At 60.1% G+C, this 12,500-nt stretch overlaps 2 non-coding genes and 1 pseudogene across 2 annotated transcripts in view; all 3 read right to left on the bottom strand.

Moving 5' to 3' along the window:
* The window catches only part of LOC145274863 (large subunit ribosomal RNA), a 5,730-nt gene extending 2,671 nt beyond the window's left edge, over positions 1-3,059 (bottom strand). The window contains exon 1 of the ribosomal RNA XR_013866978.1: positions 1-3,059. This exon is cut by the window's left edge and continues 2,671 nt beyond it. This is a non-coding gene — a ribosomal RNA (large subunit ribosomal RNA).
* Positions 3,060-3,653: 594 nt separating this feature from the next.
* On the bottom strand, positions 3,654-3,811 carry LOC145274842 (5.8S ribosomal RNA). The gene has a single exon (XR_013866968.1). It is a non-coding gene; the product is annotated as a 5.8S ribosomal RNA (ribosomal RNA).
* Positions 3,812-4,205: 394 nt separating this feature from the next.
* On the bottom strand, positions 4,206-6,572 carry LOC145274850 (small subunit ribosomal RNA; annotated as a pseudogene).
* Positions 6,573-12,500: the final 5,928 nt, after the last annotated feature.

The following is a 12,500-nucleotide window of genomic DNA, read 5'->3' as shown; positions in this document are numbered from 1 at the left end:
AGCCGATTCCACGGACATGGTCCTTTACGAAGAAGAGAGAACTCTTCCCGGGGCTCCCGGCGACGTCTCCGGGGCTCGCTTGCGTCACCGCGGTTTCGCCCGGGAAGCGACGGGCGCCGCCGACATCGCTGCCGACAGCGTCGCCACCCCCGGGCCCTCTCCGAGTCCGGGTTCGGAATATTAACCCGATTCCCTTTCGACGGGAGGCCGGCCGCTTTTTTTTTGTTTGGGCTTTTGATTCGATTCGATTCGATTCGCTTTCCTTTCACCTTTCATAACGGATCCGGCGCCTTTCGGGAAGACTTTCGCCCGCGTCTTAGGACCGACTGACCCGTGCTCGACCGCCGTTGGCACGGAACCCTTCTCCACTTCGGTCTTCGAAGGTCTCGTTCGAATATTTGCTACTACCACCGAGATCTGCACCCGCGGTCGGCTCCACCCGGGCTCGCGCCCTAGGCTTCCGTGCTCGCCGCGGCGCCCTCCTACCTCGTCGCGGCATCGTTTCGGCGCGAAAGTTCATCGCTCCTCGCCGCGACGGTCCGGCATCGGTCCGTCGCTCCAGCGCCATCCATTTTCGGGGCCGGTCGATTCGGCAGGTGAGTTGTTACACACTCCTTAGCGGATTCCGACTTCCGTGGCCACCGTCCTGCTGTCTATATCGACCGACACCCTTTCGGGGATCTCATGGGCGTCGCGTTAGGCACCTTAGCCGGACGTTTGGTTCATCCCACAGCGCCAGTTCTGCTTACCAAAAGTGGCCCACTTGGCACTCGCATTCGAGGTGACCAACCGCCCAGCGAAGCGTGCTGGCGGCGGCGGCCGGATGGGTCGGCTCCGTCGTTCGGGAGAGTCGGCCCGTTCCACCCGTTCCGAGTTCGAGAGTAGGTCGAGGCCGTGAACGGCCCCGGGGCCTCCAATCGTTCGCTTTACCGGATGGAATTGCGACGATCGAGCGCCAGCTATCCTGAGGGAAACTTCGGAGGGAACCAGCTACTAGACGGCTCGATTGGTCTTTCGCCCCTACACCCGGTTCCGACGATCGATTTGCACGTCAGAGGCGCTTCGGACTTCCACCAGAGTTTCCTCTGGCTTCATCCCGACCGGGCGTGATCGCCATCTTTCGGGTCCCTGGTCGCTCGCTACGCCAGAGTCGCCGAGTCGTACTCGGAAAAAAGGGGAAACCGACCCGGGGGTGATGCGCCCGCGCGCAGCGCCTAAACTCGACGACAAAATAGGACTAGTTCAAGCCGCGGGATCTCACCGATGGGCGGAAGGAGGATATGGAAGCTGGCGCCCGGCAATTCCCCTTTTTGGAAGATGCGCCGGTCCCTCTCGGGGAGGAGGGAAAAACAACCGCACGTCAGCCACGAGCCTTCCCTCTCCTATCTCTCTCGGGAAGAGAGAAAAAAGGAAAAGTTGCGGGCACCGCAGCAGCGACGGCGGAAGGCCGAAAACGCCGCGCCGGCGGGATCGGGCACGGCTCGGAGGCGGGTGAGGCGAGGAGAAGACGACGGCACGAGACCGACGACACCCCCCGACGACCCCCGGACGACTTTGCCACGACACCTCTCCCGATCGACGCCCTCCTACACGCTCTCTCGCTTTCGCTTCGCCTTCGGGGTTAGTCAGAGGTGGCCCCTACGACTCGCGAACGGCCAGGACTCCTCGGTCCGTGTTTCAAGACGGGTCGGGTGGGTTGCCGATGCACGTCGCTGACCCGGGGTGGCGGGCGGCTCGAGTAAAAAAGCGTCGCCGAGCGACCTCTCCGGAAACGGAAACGGGCGCGGGCGGGTTGCCCCCGACAAGAACCCGAACGTCGGCGAGGTGCGTGACGGCGAGGCCGCGCCAGTCCTATCCCGCCTCTCATCGCGCACGCGCCCGAGACGGTGGGGCGCCTAAGGAGCGACACACAGAGTGCGTCGCCCGCACGCGACTTCCGGCGGGATCAAAACGGACCGGCTCGCCACGTGTAACGGATCGTGTCAGATTTCCTCCGTTCCCGGCAGAAAGGGGCAGTTACGTTCGCGGGCCCGACGGCCGGTGGCCCCCGACTTCACAAGGTGGGAAGACGGGGGTTTTCAGGGTGATGAAACGCCTGCCGCCTACGGAAAAAAACCCGCGTGTTCGGACCTGCACGCCGGGAACGGGTCGCGACGACGGACCGGAGGGGAAGTGCGTCCGGTGCCGGCCGCGCGGAGGTCGCGCCGAAGCGCCCGCGCCATGATTACGCCGAGCGATGATGAAGGGGACGGGTGCAGCGGAGTCGCGCGCGGAGGGAGCAGGAGGAAAGAAGAAGCGGCGGCGACGGATGCGGCGGGTTAGGGCCCGGCGGCAGCAGCGATCGAGAGGACGAGTCCCCTCCGTCGCAGCCAACCGACGCAGCCACCTACCGACGCCACGGTCGTCACCACGTTTCCCTTCCCGCTATCCACGCGGCCCGTCTCCTTCGTCGGCGACGCCGGGCACAAAAGCTGGAACCGCGGGGAACGAGTCCCCCGCGGACACGACGAACGACGACCTGTGCCGCGACGGCCTCTCTTTCAAGAACACACATCGAGTTTGGGCTCGAGCCTAGGCAGCACCGGACTGAGTCCCCCCGCGATCGCGGTGAGCGGTCCCACCCGTTTACCCCTGGGCGGTTTCACGTTCTCTTGAACTCTCTCTCCAAAGTTCTTTTCAACTTTCCCTCACGGTACTTGTCGACTATCGGACTCGTCCCGGTATTTAGCCTTGGATGGAGCTTACCACCCGATTTGGGCTGCGTTCCCAAGCAACCCGACTCTCGGATCGAAGGCCGTCGCTCGCCGTCCGCACCGAATGGGCCTGGCACCCGCCGCGGGCGGCCCCGATCGAGGGAACTCCGAACTATGCGAGACGAAAACGAACGGCTGCCTTCGACCCATGCGCCACACGTCCCGAAGCCTTTTACTTGCGACGGGATTCGGCGTTGGGCTTCTCCCGGTTCACTCGCCGTTACTAAGGGAATCCCGGTTGGTTTCTTTTCCTCCGCTTAGCGATATGCTTAAGTTCAGCGGGTCGTCTCGTCCGAGCCGAGGGCGGCGGTTTTTAGTAGAGTGTGGTGTTTGGAGGAGAGGAATCTCGATCGGTACCCTCCGTGTGACGACGGCTGGCCGATATAGCGCCCGTCCGACCGAAAATGAAGAAGCCAACAATTAAAAAAAAGCCTGGGTCCTCCCCATCCGACGTTGCCTACGACGCGGCCACCTTTTTACGGTGCGACGGCCGTGCTCGTCGCGCTGCTCGAGGCGTCGCTGAGAGACACCTTCATGAGGCAGAGAGCGAGACGAGCAGGCGGCGCTTACGTCGGCAGTCGGTTAGGTCGGTGCTTTTTTTTTGTTTTGTTCTCCCTTCGGCTGCTTTCGGACAGACTCCTCCTGCTCCTCCTCCACAGTGTTTCTTCACGCGGTCGAAAAGGGAAAAGACTCCGCGGTCTGCCAGCGGGAGACGAAGGAGGAGGCCGGAGAGGGTTTTAAAAAAAAAAAAAGACATTGAAAGGAGTCAATTCTTTTTTTATTTTTCTTCCCCCTCGTCACTCGCTCCTGCGACGTCCCGGTTACCACCGTGCCGAGGACCGGGCGGGCACGGGGACGGCAAGATGTCGTTTCGTTAACGGAGAAAGACATGTAACGTTCCGCCTCTCGACCGGACGTGGCCCCGAGACAAGGGATCTCGGGGCCGCAATGTGCGTTCGAGGTGTCGATGTTCACTGAGTCCTGCAATTCGCATCAGTTCTCGCGGCTGGCCGCGCTCTTCATCGACGGACGAGCCGAGTGATCCCCCGTCCAGGGTTCAGCACTTGGGTTTTTTTATATTAGTTTTTGTTTATATAGATTTAGTAGTGTGCGAGGAGGTCTGTGCGAGGAGGCGTGACGGCATTGCAATGTCGCGAGTAGTTTGTTTTTAGCTAGCGGCGGTGGCACAGCGGCTGCAAAAAAACAAAAAACGATAAAGCGGCGACAAGGCAAAGAAGAAGCGGCCATCACTTGCGGTGGGCGAAAAACAAACAGGTGGTAAGACGCGGAAGCAAGCAAGAAGAGCTGGGGCTTTAAAAACCTCCGCGTCACCACAAATCTATCTCTCGCTCCGCCTTTTATAGGTTTGTTTGCGCGCATTCGAGGCGTTGACGCCGACAGACAGAGGAGGTAGGCCGGAAAACAACAAACCAGTCTCGAACGGGAAAACGGTAATGATCCTTCCGCAGGTTCACCTACGGAAACCTTGTTACGACTTTTACTTCCTCTAACGATCGGGTTCGGTCGTCTTCTCCAGGCATCGAACGCCGAGGCGTAGATGCACGAGTGTCGTGACGGACACGTCGCGCACTGCCCGGCGGCGTCGTCGGCCAGATCCGAGGACCTCACCGGACCGTTCGATCGGTAGTAGCGACGGGCGGTGTGTACAAAGGGCAGGGACGTGATCGACGCGGGCTGTTGACCCGCGCCTACCGGGAATTCCTCGTTCACGGGGTTGGTTACAGGCCCCGATCCCTATCACGGGAGGTGGTTCAGAGGTTTCCCAACCCTCTCGGGCCGGGGCGAAGTCCCGCTGATACCTCCAGTGTAGCGCGCGTGCGGCCCCGGACATCTAAGGGCATCACAGACCTGTTATCGCTCCGCCTCGTGTGGCTTTCTGCCACCCGTCCCTCTAAGAAGTGCGTGAGAAAACCGACCCGGACCCGAGCGCCACGGAGGACGCCGAGCCCGCCGTAAAAAGTCACTGACATCGGCGCACTAGTTAGCAGGCCGGAGTCTCGTTCGTTATCGGAATCAACCAGACGGATCGCTCCACCAACTAAGAACGGCCATGCACCACCACCCACCGAATCGAGAAAGAGCTATCGATCTGTCAATCCTACCGGTGTCCGGACCGGGTGAGTTTTCCCGTGTTGAGTCAAATTAAGCCGCAGGCTCCACTCCTGGTGGTGCCCTTCCGTCAATTCCTTTAAGTTTCAGCTTTGCAACCATACTCCCCCCGGAACCGAACTCTGGTTTCCCGCAGGCTACCCGCCGGGTCATGGAAGCGAACGCCGGCGGATCGCCGGTCGGCATCGTTTACGGTCGGAACTACGACGGTATCTGATCGTCTTCGAACCTCCGACTTTCGCTCTTGATCGAGGAAAACGTGCTTGCCACACGCCATCGCTGCAGTTCGTCTTGCGACGATCCAAGAATTTCACCTCTAACGTCGCAATACGAGTGGCCCCGACCGCTCCCTTCGATCATTGCCTCGCCGTAGACGGAGACCGACAGACGTAGACGAGGCCCTCTTCCATCATTCCATGCTTATCGTATGCAAGCTTGAACAGCCCGCTCTGAGCACTCTAATTTTTTCAAAGTGAACGTACCGGCCGCCGCGGACACTCGGTTAAGAGCACCCTTGGAGGAGAAACCGCCGACCGCAACACGCGCGCAGACAAGACACGAAGCAGGGACTCGGAGCGGACCGGGGGGTTCAAAAAAAAGAGGAACGCGCGGAAAGGGAGAGGGAGAGAAGCGCGGGGGTCAGAGTGCGGGGATGCGAATGAACGCACCCAAACACACACACGTAGCACCCCCCCGTTAGACTACTCCCGGAACCGAACCGACGACCACTTGTTTTTTTTTCCCGGATCCCGATCACGACCTCCTCGTCCACCTCGCCGGCAGGACCGCGTGGCGGGTATGCTAGCGGTTGACACCGGCGGAAAGGGCCGGGAATGCGAACGGACGACCAAAGTCAACGACGGACGATGGCGCCGCCGCCCCGGGGCCGCTTGCGCGACCACGAACCCGAGTTCGGACTACGAGCTTTTTAACCGCAACAACTTTAATATACGCTACCGGAGCTGGAATTACCGCGGCTGCTGGCACCAGACTTGCCCTCCGGTTGGTCCTCGTTAACGGATTTGAAGTGTACTCATTCCGATCGCGGGGCCTCGACAGAGTCCCGCGTCGTTATTTTTCGTCACTACCTCCCCGTGCCGGGAGTGGGTAATTTGCGCGCCTGCTGCCTTCCTTGGATGTGGTAGCCGTTTCGCATGCTCCCTCTCCGGAATCGAACCCCGATTCCCCGTTACCCGTAGTAACCACGGTAGGCACTTAACCGACCGTCGACAGTTGATAGGGCGGACCCTCGAGAGACCCGTCGCCGGGCGTGAAAGCTCGTGCGATCGACCAGTGAGTTATCCAGAGTCACCAAAGCGGAGCGCGCCGCCTATGAGCCCCGCCACCGAACGGACCCGCGAGCGGGAACGCCGACGACGGGAGGACGGAATGACGCGCATCGGTCTCAGTCTAATATGTAGCGCCGCGACCCGGAACGGCCGACGCGGGTGCCAGCGCGCGAGGCGTGGCGACGACGGCGCGCCGACCGATCGCGGCCTGTGTCACATGTATTAGCTCTAGAATTGCCACAGTTATCCATCGCCTCCGAGGAGGAATACGGTCCCGAGGATTAGGTCCGGTTCCTGAGCCATTCGCGGTTTCGCCCGTTCTAATGCGTGGCGTGAACTTACACTTGCATGGCTTAAGCTTTGAGACAAGCATATGACTACTGGCAGGATCAACCAGGTATCGTTGGAATTTGGGACTTTGTTTCGACAGAACGACAGACCGACCGACCGACCGACCGACATAAGACAGACAACTACAACGACGGGCACGTGTTTATTTATTTTTCGAGGGGGTTCGCCGTCAGTAGAAGCGCGCTGCCCGCGCTGATGGCCTCTTTTTGTTTCTCCCCTGACTTGGACCGAGACCGAGACTCAAAGAACGAAAGCGACCAACGTCGACAACAACAACGACAACGGCACCCTTGACAGCGATACATACGACAAACGACAAGCAGCACGACGGCAGTGCACACGGACATCGAGGGTCAAGGTGCAGACTGAACTCGCCGAGGTCGTCGTCATCGTGGTCGCCATCGATTCCGTCTCGTCGTCGTCGTCGTCAACGTCCACGTCACAGCCGGCCGAGAAGAGAGAACAGACGACAGCGTCGACAACAACAACATCGACAACGGCACCCTTGACAGCGATACATACGACAAACGACAAACAGCACGACGGCAGTGCACACGGACATCGGAGGTCAAGGTGCAGACTGGAATCGTCGAGGTCGTCGTCATCGTGGTCGCCATCGATGCCGTCTCGTCGTCGTCGTCGTCGTCTTCGTCGTCGTCGTCGTCGTCATCAACGTACCAACCGACCGAGACGAGAGAGCAAGCAACAACGTCGACAACAACAACGACAACGGCACCCTTGACAGCGATACATACGACAAACGACAAACAGCACGACGGCAGTGCACACGGACATCGGAGGTCAAGGTGCAGACTGAACTCGTCGAGGTCGTCGTCATCGTGGTCGCCATCGATGCCGTCTCGTCGTCGTCGTCGTCTCCGTCGTCGTCGTCGTCGTCGCCAACGTCAACGTCAACATCACAGCCGTCATCGGGGAGGAGCTGGACCAGGGCAGCGGCGGCGTAAATTTTCCCGTCACCTTCGTCGTCGCCTTCGTCGACCGACCGACCGACCGGCGTCGTGTTCGTGCTCGGAAAACCGAGGAGAGACAACGTGCACATGGCGCGTTCTCGCAAGCGGCTCCTCGGTCCGATTTTTTGGGCGGCTTTTTCGAGCTTTTTTTTTTTCTCACCCTTTCGTCCGTGCGACGGCGAACGTTAGGGGAAAAAAAAAAAAAAAAAAACGACAACAACGCGGCGGACCGGGCGAACAACATCGTCGACACACACGACATTGACGACCGGTCCCCTTTTCACAATCGCATCGAGATAAAAACGAACGAGTCCGATTCGAGCACCGAGTCGCGAGCGGGAGGACTGTCGGTGCAAGTATCGATCACTGACGTGAGCGCTTCGCCGGACAGAGGATGGCTCATCCGGCAGCCGTGCAAATCGACGGTATGGGAAGAACGAACAAGAAGAGCAACGACTTGATCGGCGGCTTGGGAACTGCGGACGGTGAAAACGGGTTAATCGACTGCGACCACGACTGCTCGATCGATCTTCTTTGGCGCTAACAAAGGTGGAGGTGGGCGCAAGAAGGGACTAGCGCTATCACCGTCCACGTATCAGAAGATGCGGCGGCAGACGTCGACGCTTATGCGTTGTCGGACGAGAAGTCGCTGCAGCACGTGTACCGCGAGCGGGACGTCCAAGGTTTTGCCAGACGGAAAGAAATCGGGTGTCAGCGAACGTTCACACGGCTGTGAGATCGGACGCTGACAGGAGTAGGAGGCGGCAGGCAGGCGGCGGTTACGGCGGCGGCGCCTGCTGCTGCTCATCCTCCTGTTTGCTGCGGCGACTTCCAGGACGGGAGAGCATCGAACAACGTACGTATGGTTACAAGGGGATCAGGATCTACATAGTGCATCCCCGCGGCTATTTTTGTTTGTTTGTTCGCTCGTTCGTTAATTCGTTCGTTCGTTCGTTCGTTCGTTACAATGTACGTTTTTCCGTTCGACGGCGGCAGAGAGCGGCGGCGTTTCTCCCTAATCCGGAGGATTTATCGGTCGCACAGCGATGGGTCGTTCGGCCGATCATCGAAAGATTCGCAGGTAGTGGTTGAATGGCAGAACGGCAGCAACAACAGCGGCGGCTGAGAGCGGCGAACGCTGAGGCGGAAGCAGAAGCTGCAGCAAACGTATCGGCTAAACATGGTGGACATAGATATGGCTGACGACGCGGGTACCACGACGACTATGGAACCAGGAAAAGGAGCCGTTAGTTGTTCCAACATATCGTTCGACACGTCGAGCAGCCCTAGGTCCACGGAGAAGCACACACACGTACCACGTATTATAACCTAACGACGATGAGCGGGCGCACGGTTGGCAGGAACGAAGGCGGCGGATCAAAACAAGTTGGAGCGCGGCGACAGCGATAACGGTGACAGCCCTAGGCGGCGGAGATGCCACTTTCTGACGCCTTTGCGACAAGCCCGTAGAGACGTTCCGGACCACCACGAGGCAAAGAGTCGCTGCTCCGACGAACCGACACACCAAAGTGTGCTTCCTACCGAACATGTTTTATAAAACTTTCAAACTGGAAAACCCCAGAAATGGTGTTGGTATTCGTCCAGACCCACCTCCGACACCTGAAAATGGTGGTCAAAAAAAACGTCGATTATACGAAGCGACATTTCTGGTCGGCGATTTTCCAGTTTTACGCCTACTGCCACATGGGGATGTCGGTAGGCGTCGCAAAGTGCCTTCTCGACGCCTAGGCACACCAGGACTTTGTCATTTTTTTCCCCCTCGACATTCCTGGTCCGGTCTATTCCGATTTTACACCTACCGCCATGTGGGGGTGGCAGTAGGCGTCGAAAAGTGCCTTCTCGACCGCTAGCGACACCACTACTTTATCGAGCTCTGGAGGCCCGCACACCGACCCGGGGGCCGCGGAGTCGACCCCGGGGGCCTCCTGGCGTCGCCGCCGCTCACTTGGACGCCTTCCGCAACCTGTGGTCCCGCTCGGGGCCGCCGGGAGCCTCGCCGACCTGACCGGTGTCGGTAGGCGTCTGGAAGCGCCCGGCCGACCTGGACGAGGTCCCCCTGGCCCCCGGGGGACACCCCTTAGTTGGATGGGGGTGCTGTCCCGGGCACACATGCAACCCGCGGCCGCCTACCGACAGCCCCCTTCGCTCGATCGCTACTCCTTTCCAACATATGTCGGAGAAGCCGGGCGGTTGTGAAACCCCAGAAATGGTGTTGGTATTCGTCCAGACCCACCTCCGACACCTGAAAATGGTGGTCAAAAAAAACGTCGATTATACGAAGCGACATTTCTGGTCGGCGATTTTCCAGTTTTGCGCCTACCGCCATGTGGGGGTGGCAGTAGGCGTCGAAAAGTGCCTTCTCGACCGCTAGCGACACCACTACTTTATCGAGCTCTGGAGGCCCGCACACCGACCCGGGGGCCGCGGAGTCGACCCCGGGGGCCTCCTGGCGTCGCCGCCGCTCACTTGGACGCCTTCCGCAACCTGTGGTCCCGCTCGGGGCCGCCGGGAGCCTCGCCGACCTGACCGGTGTCGGTAGGCGTCTGGAAGCGCCCGGCCGACCTGGACGAGGTCCCCCTGGCCCCCGGGGGACACCCCTTAGTTGGATGGGGGTGCTGTCCCGGGCACACATGCAACCCGCGGCCGCCTACCGACAGCCCCCTTCGCTCGATCGCTACTCCTTTCCAACATATGTCGGAGAAGCCGGGCGGTTGTGAAACCCCAGAAATGGTGTTGGTATTCGTCCAGACCCACCTCCGACACCTGAAAATGGTGGTCAAAAAAAACGTCGATTATACGAAGCGACATTTCTGGTCGGCGATTTTCCAGTTTTGCGCCTACCGCCATGTGGGGGTGGCAGTAGGCGTCGAAAAGTGCCTTCTCGACCGCTAGCGACACCACTACTTTATCGAGCTCTGGAGGCCCGCACACCGACCCGGGGGCCGCGGAGTCGACCCCGGGGGCCTCCTGGCGTCGCCGCCGCTCACTTGGACGCCTTCCGCAACCTGTGGTCCCGCTCGGGGCCGCCGGGAGCCTCGCCGACCTGACCGGTGTCGGTAGGCGTCTGGAAGCGCCCGGCCGACCTGGACGAGGTCCCCCTGGCCCCCGGGGGACACCCCTTAGTTGGATGGGGGTGCTGTCCCGGGCACACATGCAACCCGGGCCGCCTACCGACAGCCCCCTTCGCTCGATCGCTACTCCTTTCCAACATATGTCGGAGAAGCCGGGCGGTTGTGAAACCCCAGAAATGGTGTTGGTATTCGTCCAGACCCACCTCCGACACCTGAAAATGGTGGTCAAAAAAACGTCGATTATACGAAGCGACATTTCTGGTCGGCGATTTTCCAGTTTTGCGCCTACCGCCATGTGGGGGTGGCAGTAGGCGTCGAAAAGTGCCTTCTCGACCGCTAGCGACACCACTACTTTATCGAGCTCTGGAGGCCCGCACACCGACCCGGGGGCCGCGGAGTCGACCCCGGGGGCCTCCTGGCGTCGCCGCCGCTCACTTGGACGCCTTCCGCAACCTGTGGTCCCGCTCGGGGCCGCCGGGAGCCTCGCCGACCTGACCGGTGTCGGTAGGCGTCTGGAAGCGCCCGGCCGACCTGGACGAGGTCCCCCTGGCCCCCGGGGGACACCCCTTAGTTGGATGGGGGTGCTGTCCCGGGCACACATGCAACCCGCGGCCGCCTACCGACAGCCCCCTTCGCTCGATCGCTACTCCTTTCCAACATATGTCGGAGAAGCCGGGCGGTTGTGAAACCCCAGAAATGGTGTTGGTATTCGTCCAGACCCACCTCCGACACCTGAAAATGGTGGTCAAAAAAACGTCGATTATACGAAGCGACATTTCTGGTCGGCGATTTTCCAGTTTTGCGCCTACCGCCATGTGGGGGTGGCAGTAAGCGTCGAAAAGTGCCTTCTCGACCGCTAGCGACACCACTACTTTATCGAGCTCTGGAGGCCCGCACACCGACCCGGGGGCCGCCGGAGTCGACCCCGGGGGCCTCCTGGCGTCGCCGCCGCTCACTTGGACGCCTTCCGCAACCTGTGGTCCCGCTCGGGGCCGCCGGGAGCCTCGCCGACCTGACCGGTGTCGGTAGGCGTCTGGAAGCGCCCGGCCGACCTGGACGAGGTCCCCCTGGCCCCCGGGGGACACCCCTTAGTTGGATGGGGGTGCTGTCCCGGGCACACATGCAACCCGCGGCCGCCTACCGACAGCCCCCTTCGCTCGATCGCTACTCCTTTCCAACATATGTCGGAGAAGCCGGGCGGTTGTGAAACCCCAGAAATGGTGTTGGTATTCGTCCAGACCCACCTCCGACACCTGAAAATGGTGGTCAAAAAAAACGTCGATTATACGAAGCGACATTTCTGGTCGGCGATTTTCCAGTTTTGCGCCTACCGCCATGTGGGGTGGCAGTAGGCGTCGAAAAGTGCCTTCTCGACCGCTAGCGACACCACTACTTTATCGAGCTCTGGAGGCCCGCACACCGACCCGGGGGCCGCGGAGTCGACCCCGGGGGCCTCCTGGCGTCGCCGCCGCTCACTTGGACGCCTTCCGCAACCTGTGGTCCCGCTCGGGGCCGCCGGGAGCCTCGCCGACCTGACCGGTGTCGGTAGGCGTCAGTCAAACTTGCTTAAGAGGCAAAGCCTCCTCACACCTTAAGAGAGTCACAGTTAGTCCCGCCGTTTACCCGTGGTCGTCGTCGGGGTGCCGGTCGGTGTGTTTCGGCGTGTTTCTTTCTTACTTTAGCTCGCTCCTATAAGCTAACTCAGCAGCCCTGCTAAAATCAATTTATCATTATTTTCAATCTATCGAAAATCTTAATTTATTATTATTTTCCAACTATCGAAAATCTTAATAGAGTTGGGGTTTTTTGTTTGTTTTTTTTTTTAAAATTCCATTGTAACAACAGACAGCCAGCCAGCAGCATGTGGTGTCGGTAGGCGTCTGGAAGCGCTTGAGGAGGCAGAGGAGTTGGCAA

This window comes from Euprymna scolopes, unplaced genomic scaffold (genome assembly GCF_053919585.1).
Source record: "Euprymna scolopes isolate OS-2025 unplaced genomic scaffold, ASM5391958v1 sca49, whole genome shotgun sequence".
In the NCBI taxonomy this organism is placed as follows: Eukaryota; Metazoa; Mollusca; class Cephalopoda; order Sepiida; family Sepiolidae; genus Euprymna; species Euprymna scolopes.
Note: the sequence above shows the minus strand (reverse complement) of the source record. Positions and strands in the feature narration are given on the sequence as shown.